Source organism: Centruroides sculpturatus, unplaced genomic scaffold (assembly GCF_000671375.1).
Source record: "Centruroides sculpturatus isolate CEXI.00-Female unplaced genomic scaffold, Cexi_2.0 scaffold32, whole genome shotgun sequence".
NCBI classification, from domain to species: Eukaryota; Metazoa; Arthropoda; class Arachnida; order Scorpiones; family Buthidae; genus Centruroides; species Centruroides sculpturatus.
The window spans coordinates 664,507-676,810 of NW_019384445.1; the positions used below are offsets into that span (position 1 = coordinate 664,507).

Consider the following 12,304-nt stretch of genomic DNA (forward strand, 5'->3'; position numbering starts at 1 on the left):
TACAGTGGTACCTCAGGATACGAAATTAATCCGTTCCGAAACTGAGATCGTATCATGAAAATGTCGTAAGGTGAATCAACTTTTCCCATACGATTACATGTAAAACCAAATAATTCGTTCCAACGCGAAAAACATACTCAAATTAAAGCCAAGTAATACATTTAAAAAAATAACTGTAGTAAGGAAAACAAATGAAAAATGTGAACTAATGTAACGTCGTATGGTGAGTTTTTGTTCGTATCGTGAAGCAAAAATATGTTCGAATTTCATGTCGTATCCTGAAAATTTCGTATGCTGGAGCGTTCGTATCCTGAGGTACCACTGTACTTATTTTTTGGCATTTTTCTTCAGTATAATCGGATCTACATTGTTTACCATATGTTCATCGAAATCACATTGTTTCAGGCTACAAATATACTTCTCTTTTTTTTGTTTACGATATCTATAATCAAAACTTTGAATTTTCTTAAGGATTTTTTCATTAAAATTCTCCCAATTTAAATATATGCATTTTATTTCGCCAAACTATAACGGCAAAGGTGTCGTAGATACCGTTCAGAAACGAAACGATCTTTCTCCCACGAGACAGTGGCAGCTTCCGAGTGACTATTCATCGGGGGAATCGAGACAAAAATAAAATTGAGTTTTTTGCGATTTTTGGAGCAACAAAACGTTTTCCCAAAAATGGGAATTAGAATGTCAGAGGGAGGACCCCCACATTATAGGGTCAAAGGCCGATGATGACAGAGAGAGAGAGAGAGAGTTTGCCGATCCACCTCCTTGTGCAAGTGTATTCCATTCGTACTCCACCTCCGCCGTTCGCCAAACCGTAGTTGCCTATATCTACCGGACATTCGAACTGCACCATCCTGGAGTCTTACTATCCTCGACTCAGCGGAAACCTCTCCACCCGTTCGTCAAGACGATCCACGACATCCCGACATCAATCAAGGTATTTACCAACACGCGTCCGAACTTGTAAACTATCTTTTGCGACCTTACAAAGACTCCCGTTTATGTTCCACTCTTGTAAAAAAAGCCGTTTCGTTTAATAAATTGTTGTTAATTTTGTTAAAAAGCTTAATAGCGTACATTATTTCCGGCGCACTGTCTCTTGAATCTCTCCTCCTTCCCGAATCCGACCGTCTATATATGCGACCGCACTCATGAGATTAAATGTGCATAGTTAAGAAAGACGTAACAAATACTACTAGTTTCACTATTGGAAGAAGAAACATTTAGTCTACTTATAACTTTTTATACGCTCTCCAGCCTTACGAAATAGAGTCCGTCTCCTGGAAGTTAACTACCGTCCTTCTTACGAAGGTTATGGAGATTTCTAACATTTCAAGTTGTTTCGATCCAGGCACTGTTTTCTCTCGATGGCGTCTGTTTCATTTCTAAGGAGTGAGGAAATTGTAAGAGTTCTTCTAAAACCTTACAATTTCCTCACTCGTTAGAATTCTGTGCTTATTACATCGGACTATCTCCTTAGAGATGGAACAGAGGGCCTTGTGATAGGTGACTACCACACCATGTGATAGAATTGCCTAGGCTGAAACATTCGGAAAGGATAAATATCGACAAACTGTTCGGGATAAGGACTGCACGAATATAGTTAGTCCATTTATATATTACTTTAGCGATTTTGCTACATTGTATGGTTGTAAATTTTGTATATTGATTTTTGATTGTATATATTTCTAAATTGTACAGTATAGGTCTACAGTAGTAGGCCTATAATCATACAATTTAGCGAAATTGCCATCAACTTTGACGTTAGAAACAATAATCTGTGACGTCATCTATGTTTATACAAAATATATTTTATATTATCATCCTGTTATTGGACGCCGTTTAGTAAAATCGTTATAAAAAGTTTTAATTGGCAATAATTTGAGCTTTTGTAATTTTGAGTAACATTTTGAATAAAATTCATTTGTTTCCATGCAATTTTATCTTTATAAGCATAAAATTAAGCCGTAAAACTGAATTAGCGCTATGGGAAACCCCCGTGAAGTTTTACCTATCTACCGGGAAGTTTCGCCTGCATTTTACTGATAACGAGAAATGCTTAATTATCTAAATTAATTCGTATACAGTATATGACTAAATTGAGACTTAAAATTTTTCTGTCCCTAAAACAATTTTCGAAAACGTTTTGTGTGATTAGTTTGAAAATATTCTTTTAATAAACAAGATCCAAGTAGACAAAGAAACAAACAGAAATACAGTAGAGCGTAGTTTATCCGAATCAATTGGGGACTGGGGTTGTTCGAATAACTTATTTTTCGGATAACCAATTATGTACGAAAAAATATATTAATTTATCCCGTGTTGAAATTTTTCTCCGTTGCGTGTCGCTTTGCGTTGAATTTTTGTCGATGTTAAGCCTAACGAAGACTATTGTATCGTTAAAAATTATTTTTTGATTTTGTACAAACAAAATAAATATATTGAAATATATAAAAACAATAAAAAATTATACTTCAGAAGTTAATTTAGTATCAAAAACGTAAAATATTTGAGTAGCCGAAGACATAGCCAAAGATTACAGCGCCACAGCACTGGCGAAAATTTAAATTTGTCGACTGGAATTCCTTCGGATAACCGACCTTCGGATAAACGACGCTCTACTGTATATGCTAGTGAATAGTTTATTCACCTAGAAATACTTTGGCACACAGTCTTCATAAGTTACCTAAATTGTAAAAGTACCTTTTAAACGAGCGGCATGAAAAACCGAAAGTTTTCTTTATGTAAAAGNGGGGGTTCTGTATGTAAGGATGTTAATCTCTGTGCGTGGCGGCACGATTTTGTTAACCTTCTTTGAAGTTTAATAACTCCTGTGCTTTTTGTCGAAACTTGCTGAAATTTTGCAGGGAGATTTGTTTATTAGGAAAATTAATTGAATTAATACTGTTAACTTTTGATCATTAAAGGTCGAGAGGAGAAAAGATAAACGGGGTCGTGTGTCATATCTCCAGTAGGGTCGGACTTAACGACTACCGGAGTAGAATCGAAAAACCATTTGATTTTCCTGCACAGTGTCAGACTGCGCAGGCCGAGCTTAACGTGTGTGCCGTCGTGTCGTTCAGTTGTGAGACTGCTGAATAGTTAGAACAATGTCTCGTGAATGTTTGGAAGAATTATTTTCTATAACCTTATTAACTTTTATTATTTATAACCTAAAAAATTAATTTTTCAGGTTATAAATTATTTTCATATCAAAATTTCTCGAGTAAATTAAAATTATAAATAATTTTAATATTTAGAAAACTTCTCAATTCATTTCTTCCGTTTTCATAAAACATCTTGATACTCTATATCATTTTCTTTTACATTTTCAAAAATTTATTGTTTTAATATCCAAGTAAATTAAAACATGACAACTTAAAATAAGACAAAGTTTAATAAATTCTTTTTAATTATTAAATTATAAAATTAATTTGCGATAATAATGTTTACAATTTGTACTAATATCGGATGTGGTTGAGAATTATTAATATATATTCGTCTATAAAATTTAATCCATGAATTTTTTTGGTAGTAAAATCGACTTGCCATTGTCTTTCGCTGATAATTGATGCTTTTTAACATAATCTATAGCCCAAGATTTCTCTTGAAAAATTAATTTTGTGATCTGAAATAATTCCATTAAAAAATTATTCGTATGAAAAATTAATTTTGTGATCAGTGCTACCCAAACCACTACTACTACTATTTACACCATAGACTTCTATGCATACTTTTTTCCCGCGAGTTTTAATAGAATTTGTTGCCAATAAACATCCAAGAACAGCCAGTATGTCGTCATCAGATGCCATGGCCGACTGACTGACTGACTGAGAGACAATGGTGTAGCGAACATAACTGGCGCCGGGGCACGACACTATATTGGCGCCTCCTCCCCCTCCAGAAACAAATCTTGTTTGTCTTGGAGACCATTTGCCGCCCCTCTGCGAGTGGCTCCCGGGGTACGTGCCCTACTTGCCTCACCCTAGCTACGCCTCTGCTGAGAGATTTTCTTCTTCGTGTGTGGGCGATAGGAAATTCTGAAGTGCCTCAAGGTCAGGCAACCTCAAAGGATTAACTTAACGTCTATGGCCGCCTATTAATAATAAAATATCATAACAGATGGCGCCGCCAAAGGTTTCTGGGAAAGTTAAGCAACTCGTTGCTGGATTTTTGTTATGGATTTTGAAGTATTCGTTAATGTGAATCTTCATAAAAAATGGAAACGTAAAACGAGACATTAGACTAATGTATAATGAAATTAAATTCAAAGTACAGAAATTAAATACACTTTCGTACAGAGAGTTATAATTGTTAATTACAATTTAAAAATTACTATAAAAGAAATCATTAAACAGGCTACACAGTGATTATTTGAAAGATTCATTATATCAAATCTCTTAAAGGGAGCCGCGGTTTTCCTTCTTCGCAGAGGTCCTGAAACCAACTATAAGCATTCTTCATTAAAAAAAAAAACCTCCGTCGAGGCGGATTTGAACCACCGACCTATGGATGTCAATAGTTAAACACCTCTACAGTCCACCGCTCTACCGGCTGAGCTATCGACGGTACGTATATGCATTGTTCATATAAACTATTTAAAAGTTGTAAATAACTAGCTTGAAGAATTTAGAATGACCTACTTCTGAGTGATACAGAAAAAGCATATAATAGAGTGGATAAGGAGAAAACGTGGCAAGTTTCATATGATTATGGAGTGAGAGGTAAACTACTTAGAAGTGTGAAGCAATGTATGAAAACAACAAAGCATGTGTAAGCTTACGCGGGATGGCATAATGTCTGAATGGATCTCAAGTGAGAAAGATGAAAGACAAGGATTTGTTATGTTCCCATGGTTGTGTAATGTTTGCATGGAATGCATACATGAGGAGATTTAGAGTACCTGAGTATGGAATGAAAATTGGAAATTAATAATCACTTAATATTGAAATTACATTTCAATATTAAGTGAAATTACATTTCAATATTAAGTGATTATTCATTTACAAAAAAAGTAACTTAAAGTTTCGTAATAATTAATTTAATATTTTAAATATTAAATCTGTTTGTATAAATAAAGTTTGCATATGAATACATTTCTTGAGATATCGTAAGTGGGGATATTGCGATTTACATTGATTTTCCGGTAGGTTACGTCTACAGAAAGTAGGTCACTCACTTGTCAGAATTCTTCAAAGCTTGTTTTTTCAAAGTTTTAAATAGTTCATACGAAAAGCGAATCTTCGTTCCGTCGATAGCTCAGCTGGTAGAGCGGTGGACTGTAGAGTTATATTAAGTACTGATATCCATAGGTCGGTGGTTCAAATCCGCCTCGACGGAAGTTACTTTTTTTTTTTAATTTCTTGAAATGCTTATTGTTGATAATCTGTAATGTTTATTTATCTATGCACTATCTATGCACATTGCATAGATAAACAACAAAAACATTTGTTGCTTCTTAATGAGGATATGTCGATGATTACAGTAGAAAACTAATGTTGTACAGACGTTTGAATTTTGTGGGCAATTTAATATTTTATTCAATCTTTGTTCTGATTAAAAACAGCCTAAAAATTTTGATCATTATTTAAACTCCGTAAGTTTAAATAATTTTTTATAATTACGTTTAAATATGTTGCTAAATTATTAAATAATTACATCACTAAACTGACTTCGTTTTATCTGAAATTACGCAAGCTTCAGAAAATCGTAACACTTGAACTTCGGTTTTGACCTGCAACATTTCGCCATCTGCTCTTTTCTCATGTCTTCTTTATGAGTGATTATCATTTAGGATAAATTATTCCTTTCCTCATTAAGCAATAGTTAATTCACATCAATTAAAAGATCATCTTTGTAAGTAAAGGTTGTTTTTTGGTTTCTCACCGTTGATTGTGAAACGACGGATTTGTGAAGACAAAAATTTTTCGTATTCTTCGATAATCTTGTTAGTGTTTGAAAAAAAAAGATATAAATTTCAGGACTTTAACCCAAGTTGTCAGCTTGGTTTCCAGGTGTAGGTGACAATATCATAATCAACTACAAAATTAAACTGTGGGACTAAACTAATACTTATAGGACCTATCCTTTGCGGCATTCTATGTAGCCCTGAAAAAACTGTTATTAAAAACTGAGATGTTGAGAAAACCGCGCGAAGAATTTTAAAATTAGACTTTTGAGTTCTGAATTGGAGTGGCATATTCATCTCAGTCCGAACTGTCATTAGCGGTATCTTTCAATGGCGTGCCGTCATTAGAAGCGGTGGATGCGCCGCTTTCCTTGTATTTTCTAAAAAAATAAATACATATTAATTTTAATTATATGAAAATAATCGCACAATATTTTATTATAACCGCATTACGTATCTTATTACAAATTTCTATACTACACGTGAAAAAAAATAAGATTGCTATTGTATATTCGAATATTAGCGGCAGAGTAGCGGAGTGGAAACGCTGTGTCGTCAGCATCCAAAAAAAACCAGATTCGCGCACGCGCTTTACAGAGCACCAACCTCACACGGTTTAGCCAGTGGAAGCCTAGGACCTCGGATGACTGCTACACGTGTAACGCATTCAATTCTATCCAGGACCGGTTCCGGGCTGTTAGCCGCCCGCCCGCTAGATATTTGGCCGCCCTCGCCCGATTACGTGAATCACGAGTAGATTTATAACTTAACCCAACCGATAAGAATTTACCTATATGTTTTTATGATAGTTTTCTGTACANAAATAGTTTAATATAATAATTATTTAAATTATATTTGTTACTTATTTATTAAATATCTATACAACGTGTTGATTTTAAAATTATCTATCTTTCGTCTATAAAATTTAATCCATAAATTTTTTTGGTAGTAAAATCGACTTGCCATTGATCTTTCGCTGATAATTGATGCTTGTTAACAGAATCTATAGCCCAAAATTTCTCTTGAAAAATTAATTTTGTGATCTGAAATAATTCCATTAAAAAATTATTCGTATGAAAAACTAATTTTTATGATCAGTGCTATCCAAACCATTACTACTACTATTTACACCATAGACTTCTATGCATACTTTTTTCCCGCGAGTTTTAATAGAATTTGTTGCCAATAAACATCCAAGAACAGCCAGTATGTCGTCATCAGATGCCATGGCCGACTGACTGACTGACTGAGAGACAATGGTGTAGCGAACATAACTGGCGCCGGGGCACGACACTATATTGGCGCCTCCTCCCCCTCCAGAAACAAATCTTGTTTGTCTTGGAGACCATTTGCCGCCCCTCTGCGAGTGGCTCCCGGGGTACGTGCCCTACTTGCCTCACCCTAGCTACGCCTCTGCTGAGAGATTTTCTTCTTCGTGTGTGGGCGATAGGAAATTCTGAAGTGCCTCAAGGTCAGGCAACCTCAAAGGATTAACTTAACGTCTATGGCCGCCTATTAATAATAAAATATCATAACAGATGGCGCCGCCAAAGGTTTCTGGGAAAGTTAAGCAACTCGTTGCTGGATTTTTGTTATGGATTTTGAAGTATTCGTTAATGTGAATCTTCATAAAAAATGGAAACGTAAAACGAGACATTAGACTAATGTATAATGAAATTAAATTCAAAGTACAGAAATTAAATACACTTTCGTACAGAGAGTTATAATTGTTAATTACAATTTAAAAATTACTATAAAAGAAATCATTAAACAGGCTACACAGTGATTATTTGAAAGATTCATTATATCAAATCTCTTAAAGGGAGCCGCGGTTTTCCTTCTTCGCAGAGGTCCTGAAACCAACTATAAGCATTCTTCATTAAAAAAAAAAACCTCCGTCGAGGCGGATTTGAACCACCGACCTATGGATGTCAATAGTTAAACACCTCTACAGTCCACCGCTCTACCGGCTGAGCTATCGACGGTACGTATATGCATTGTTCATATAAACTATTTAAAAGTTGTAAATAACTAGCTTGAAGAATTTAGAATGACCTACTTCTGAGTGATACAGAAAAAGCATATAATAGAGTGGATAAGGAGAAAACGTGGCAAGTTTCATATGATTATGAAGTGAGAGGTAAACTACTTAGAAGTGTGAAGCAATGTATGAAAACAACAAAGCATGTGTAGGCTTACGCGGGATGGCATAATGTCTGAATGGATCTCAAGTGAGAAAGATGAAAGACAAGGATTTGTTATGTTCCCATGGTTGTGTAATGTTTGCATGGAATGCATACATGAGGAGATTTAGAGTACCTGAGTATGGAATGAAAATTGGAAATTAATAATCACTTAATATTGAAATTACATTTCAATATTAAGTGAAATTACATTTCAATATTAAGTGATTATTCATTTACAAAAAAAGTAACTTAAAGTTTCGTAATAATTAATTTAATATTTTAAATATTAAATCTGTTTGTATAAATAAAGTTTGCATATGAATACATTTCTTGAGATATCGTAAGTGGGGATATTGCGATTTACATTGATTTTCCGGTAGGTTACGTCTACAGAAAGTAGGTCACTCACTTGTCAGAATTCTTCAAAGCTTGTTTTTTCAAAGTTTTAAATAGTTCATACGAAAAGCGAATCTTCGTTCCGTCGATAGCTCAGCTGGTAGAGCGGTGGACTGTAGAGTTATATTAAGTACTGATATCCATAGGTCGGTGGTTCAAATCCGCCTCGACGGAAGTTACTTTTTTTTTTTAATTTCTTGAAATGCTTATTGTTGATAATCTGTAATGTTTATTTATCTATGCACTATCTATGCACATTGCATAGATAAACAACAAAAACATTTGTTGCTTCTTAATGAGGATATGTCGATGATTACAGTAGAAAACTAATGTTGTACAGACGTTTGAATTTTGTGGGCAATTTAATATTTTATTCAATCTTTGTTCTGATTAAAAACAGCCTAAAAATTTTGATCATTATTTAAACTCCGTAAGTTTAAATAATTTTTTATAATTACGTTTAAATATGTTGCTAAATTATTAAATAATTACATCACTAAACTGACTTCGTTTTATCTGAAATTACGCAAGCTTCAGAAAATCGTAACACTTGAACTTCGGTTTTGACCTGCAACATTTCGCCATCTGCTCTTTTCTCATGTCTTCTTTATGAGTGATTATCATTTAGGATAAATTATTCCTTTCCTCATTAAGCAATAGTTAATTCACATCAATTAAAAGATCATCTTTGTAAGTAAAGGTTGTTTTTTGGTTTCTCACCGTTGATTGTGAAACGACGGATTTGTGAAGACAAAAATTTTTCGTATTCTTCGATAATCTTGTTAGTGTTTGAAAAAAAAAGATATAAATTTCAGGACTTTAACCCAAGTTGTCAGCTTGGTTTCCAGGTGTAGGTGACAATATCATAATCAACTACAAAATTAAACTGTCCGACTAAACTAATACTTATCGGACCTATCATTTGCGGCATTCTATGTAGCCCTGGAAAAAATTGTTATTGAAAACTGAGATGTTGAGAAAATCGCGCGAAGAATTTTAAAATTGGACTTTTGAGTTCTGAATTGGAGTGGCATATTCATCTCAGTGGCATATTCATCTCAGTCCGAACTGTCATTAGCGGTATCTTTCAGTGGCGTGCCGTCATTAGAAGCGGTGGATGCGCCGCTTCCCTTGTATTTTCTAAAAAAATAAATACATATTAATTTTAATTATATGAAAATAATCGCACAATATTTTATTATAACAGCATTACGTATCTTATTACAAATTTCTATACTACACATGAAAAAAAAAATAAGATTGCTATTGTATATTCGAATATTAGCGGCGAGTAGCGGAGTGGAAACGCTGTGTCGTCAGCATCCAAAAAGCCAGATTCGCGCATGCGCTTTACAGAGCACCAACCTCACACGGTTTAGCCAGTGGTAGCCTAGGACCTCGAGTGGCTGCTACAGGTATAACGCATCCAATTCTATCCAGGACCGGTTCCGGGCTGTTAGCCGTCCGCCTGCTAGATATTTGGCCGCCCTCGCTCGATTACGTGAATCACGAGTAGATTTGTAACTTAACCCAACCGATAAGAATTTACCTATATGTTTTTATGATAGTTTTCTGTACAGTTGACAGGAGTTTTAAAAAATCCGTTAAAATATTTGATATATTTATTCCGCTTTCCGATTTTAAATTACTCCCGGATTTTAATGTTAAACCAGTGATATTACGATTTCGTATGTCCCATCTTTAAGGGGATGTAGAAAAAAACGTGCACAATTCTTGTATAATGTTAAAAAATTAACTGNACCACTCGACTAACTCCCCAATTTCCTGTTTTTGCTATTATATATACAGTTTGCATAATTGACAAATTTTTTAATTAATAGTACCAATAGTACCTGGCTGCTTGCTGTTCTCTCAATTAGTTGTATGTTCTCTGGAAAAACCGTGAGGTAGAACAAGTAAAACTGTAAAAATAAAAATATTTTGGTTAAAAAACAAGGTGTTTCACTGTTTGTTTATCAGGAAGTCTGCTGTGTCCTATCCTATGGTTTTAATAATTAGTTATTACAGTTGTCACTATAATTATTTTTTATTTTACCATATACATAATAAAATAAGGATTGAAGAAGGACATAAAGCCCGAAATGCATATCCGCTGTATATTATAGAAAATAAAATCTACTCTTTCCATCAAAAGGAGTGTTTCTGTATGATTTGTTCTCAATAGCAACTTTATGCTATTCAACTTTTCAAAGAACATATAATTTTTAACTGTTTTTCATAATATTTGAAAATCTTATTTCTTTATATAATCATTTATTATTTTAATAATTGTAAGTCATTACAGTTAAAATAATTTCATAAAGTAAATACAATTATTAAAATCATCAAAATGCATGTTTCATCAAGTCAAACAACAGGACGAGTGCTCTTTGATTCCGCGTTCATTTTTAGCAAACAAATGCAATTTCTTTGTATAGAAACAATATGCGGATTTTTGTTCAGAAATTTTCTACCGTTTAGCATATTCCACTTAAAGCCTAGCTTCTGCAAGACCTAGCGAAGGGAACTTTCTTGAGCTTAAAAATTGATTTTTTTTCTCGAACTTTGCAAAATGTCATGCAAAGTTGCCAAAACCTTTTAGCGCATACAACCCGTCAACCGTTCTGCGAACAATGCATTCAGTAAATGGTCTTCCAAACCTGTTACTGGAGATGCACGTGGTTTTTGTTTTTCTCGGGAGTTTCTAGTATCTCCTAAGTTCTATCTTCTTTTAAAATAGAATGAACACTCTTCGAAATTCCCGTTTCCACCGAGATTCGTTTTGCAATATTATTTAATTCCTTTGCTCAGTTTTCTCTTTTCTATTCATCCATAAATCTACGCACATTGCATACTGTTTTGCCAGCCCGGCTATTTAAAGGTTTTCCTTTTCTGACGGAAGCGCTCATTATTTTGGAGAAAACCCAAACAGCCGATTGCAGAGACAACGTTTAGAGACCGACGGCGGTTTACAGATCGGGTAGACCGCTGTTCAGAAAAATTTCATTGCAGAGACGGCGTTTCTCGCCTGCCACAATGTAGACAGCGATTAGAAAAAAATTATTTGATCTATTTTCTAGACTCACTCGACAACAGGTTTAGAGGGCTTTTCAATTCGAGTGGTAGCTTTATTCGTGGAAAACTTTAGATAAAAAACAAATATCGTTCCTTTGATAAATGTTGTAAACGGTACGAATCGACAAAATTATTCATTAATTAATTGCTTGGAGCAAAAGCAACAAAATTAATTACTTTAAATTTGTTTTAAATGTTCCAAAGACTTAAAACTTCAATTAATTTAAATCAGATGCATTTATTTACAATTTGAGTTATAAAACGTTAATGCATTTCGGAGTCATTGTACTGTTAAACAAACGAGACAGTTCTAATAATTACAGAAATCTGTTTATAGATATTAAAAAAAAATGTAATATTAATAATAAAATATTTAAAATTATTCATTTTGACAGTAATAAGATGTCGAAATAATTCCTTAAAAATCTATTCCGAAGACGAATTTCGAATTCGGTATAAATTTTCTAAATATGGATTTGTTCATATTTTAAATCGTATTGGCAACGAAATTAAATAACGAAATAGAAAAGGATTGTCATTAATTGCCGAACAATGATTTTGACGGCCTTAAGCTTTCGGAATATAGCTGACGACCATTTCTGACGTCACGAAGAAATAATCCGATTGGCCGAACGACTCCTAAAACAGGGGAGTAATAGCGAAGTAAGTAAGAGCCAATGTGTAAACGTCGTTTAATGTAAACTCTGTCTCTGCAATCGGCCGT

At 34.0% G+C, this 12,304-nt stretch overlaps 4 non-coding genes across 4 annotated transcripts; 2 read left to right on the forward strand and 2 right to left on the reverse strand.

Annotated features, from left to right (window-relative positions):
- Positions 1-4,493: 4,493 nt before the first annotated feature.
- On the reverse strand, positions 4,494-4,584 carry Trnay-gua. The gene is given in 2 exon segments: positions 4,494-4,529; positions 4,548-4,584. It is a non-coding gene; the product is annotated as a tRNA-Tyr (tRNA).
- Positions 4,585-5,263: 679 nt separating this feature from the next.
- On the forward strand, positions 5,264-5,355 carry Trnay-gua. The gene is given in 2 exon segments: positions 5,264-5,300; positions 5,320-5,355. It is a non-coding gene; the product is annotated as a tRNA-Tyr (tRNA).
- Positions 5,356-7,817: 2,462 nt separating this feature from the next.
- On the reverse strand, positions 7,818-7,908 carry Trnay-gua. The gene is given in 2 exon segments: positions 7,818-7,853; positions 7,872-7,908. It is a non-coding gene; the product is annotated as a tRNA-Tyr (tRNA).
- A 679-nt stretch (positions 7,909-8,587) lies between these two features.
- Positions 8,588-8,679, forward strand: Trnay-gua. Its single transcript is given in 2 exon segments — positions 8,588-8,624; positions 8,644-8,679. It is a non-coding gene; the product is annotated as a tRNA-Tyr (tRNA).
- The last annotated feature ends 3,625 nt before the right edge of the window (positions 8,680-12,304 follow it).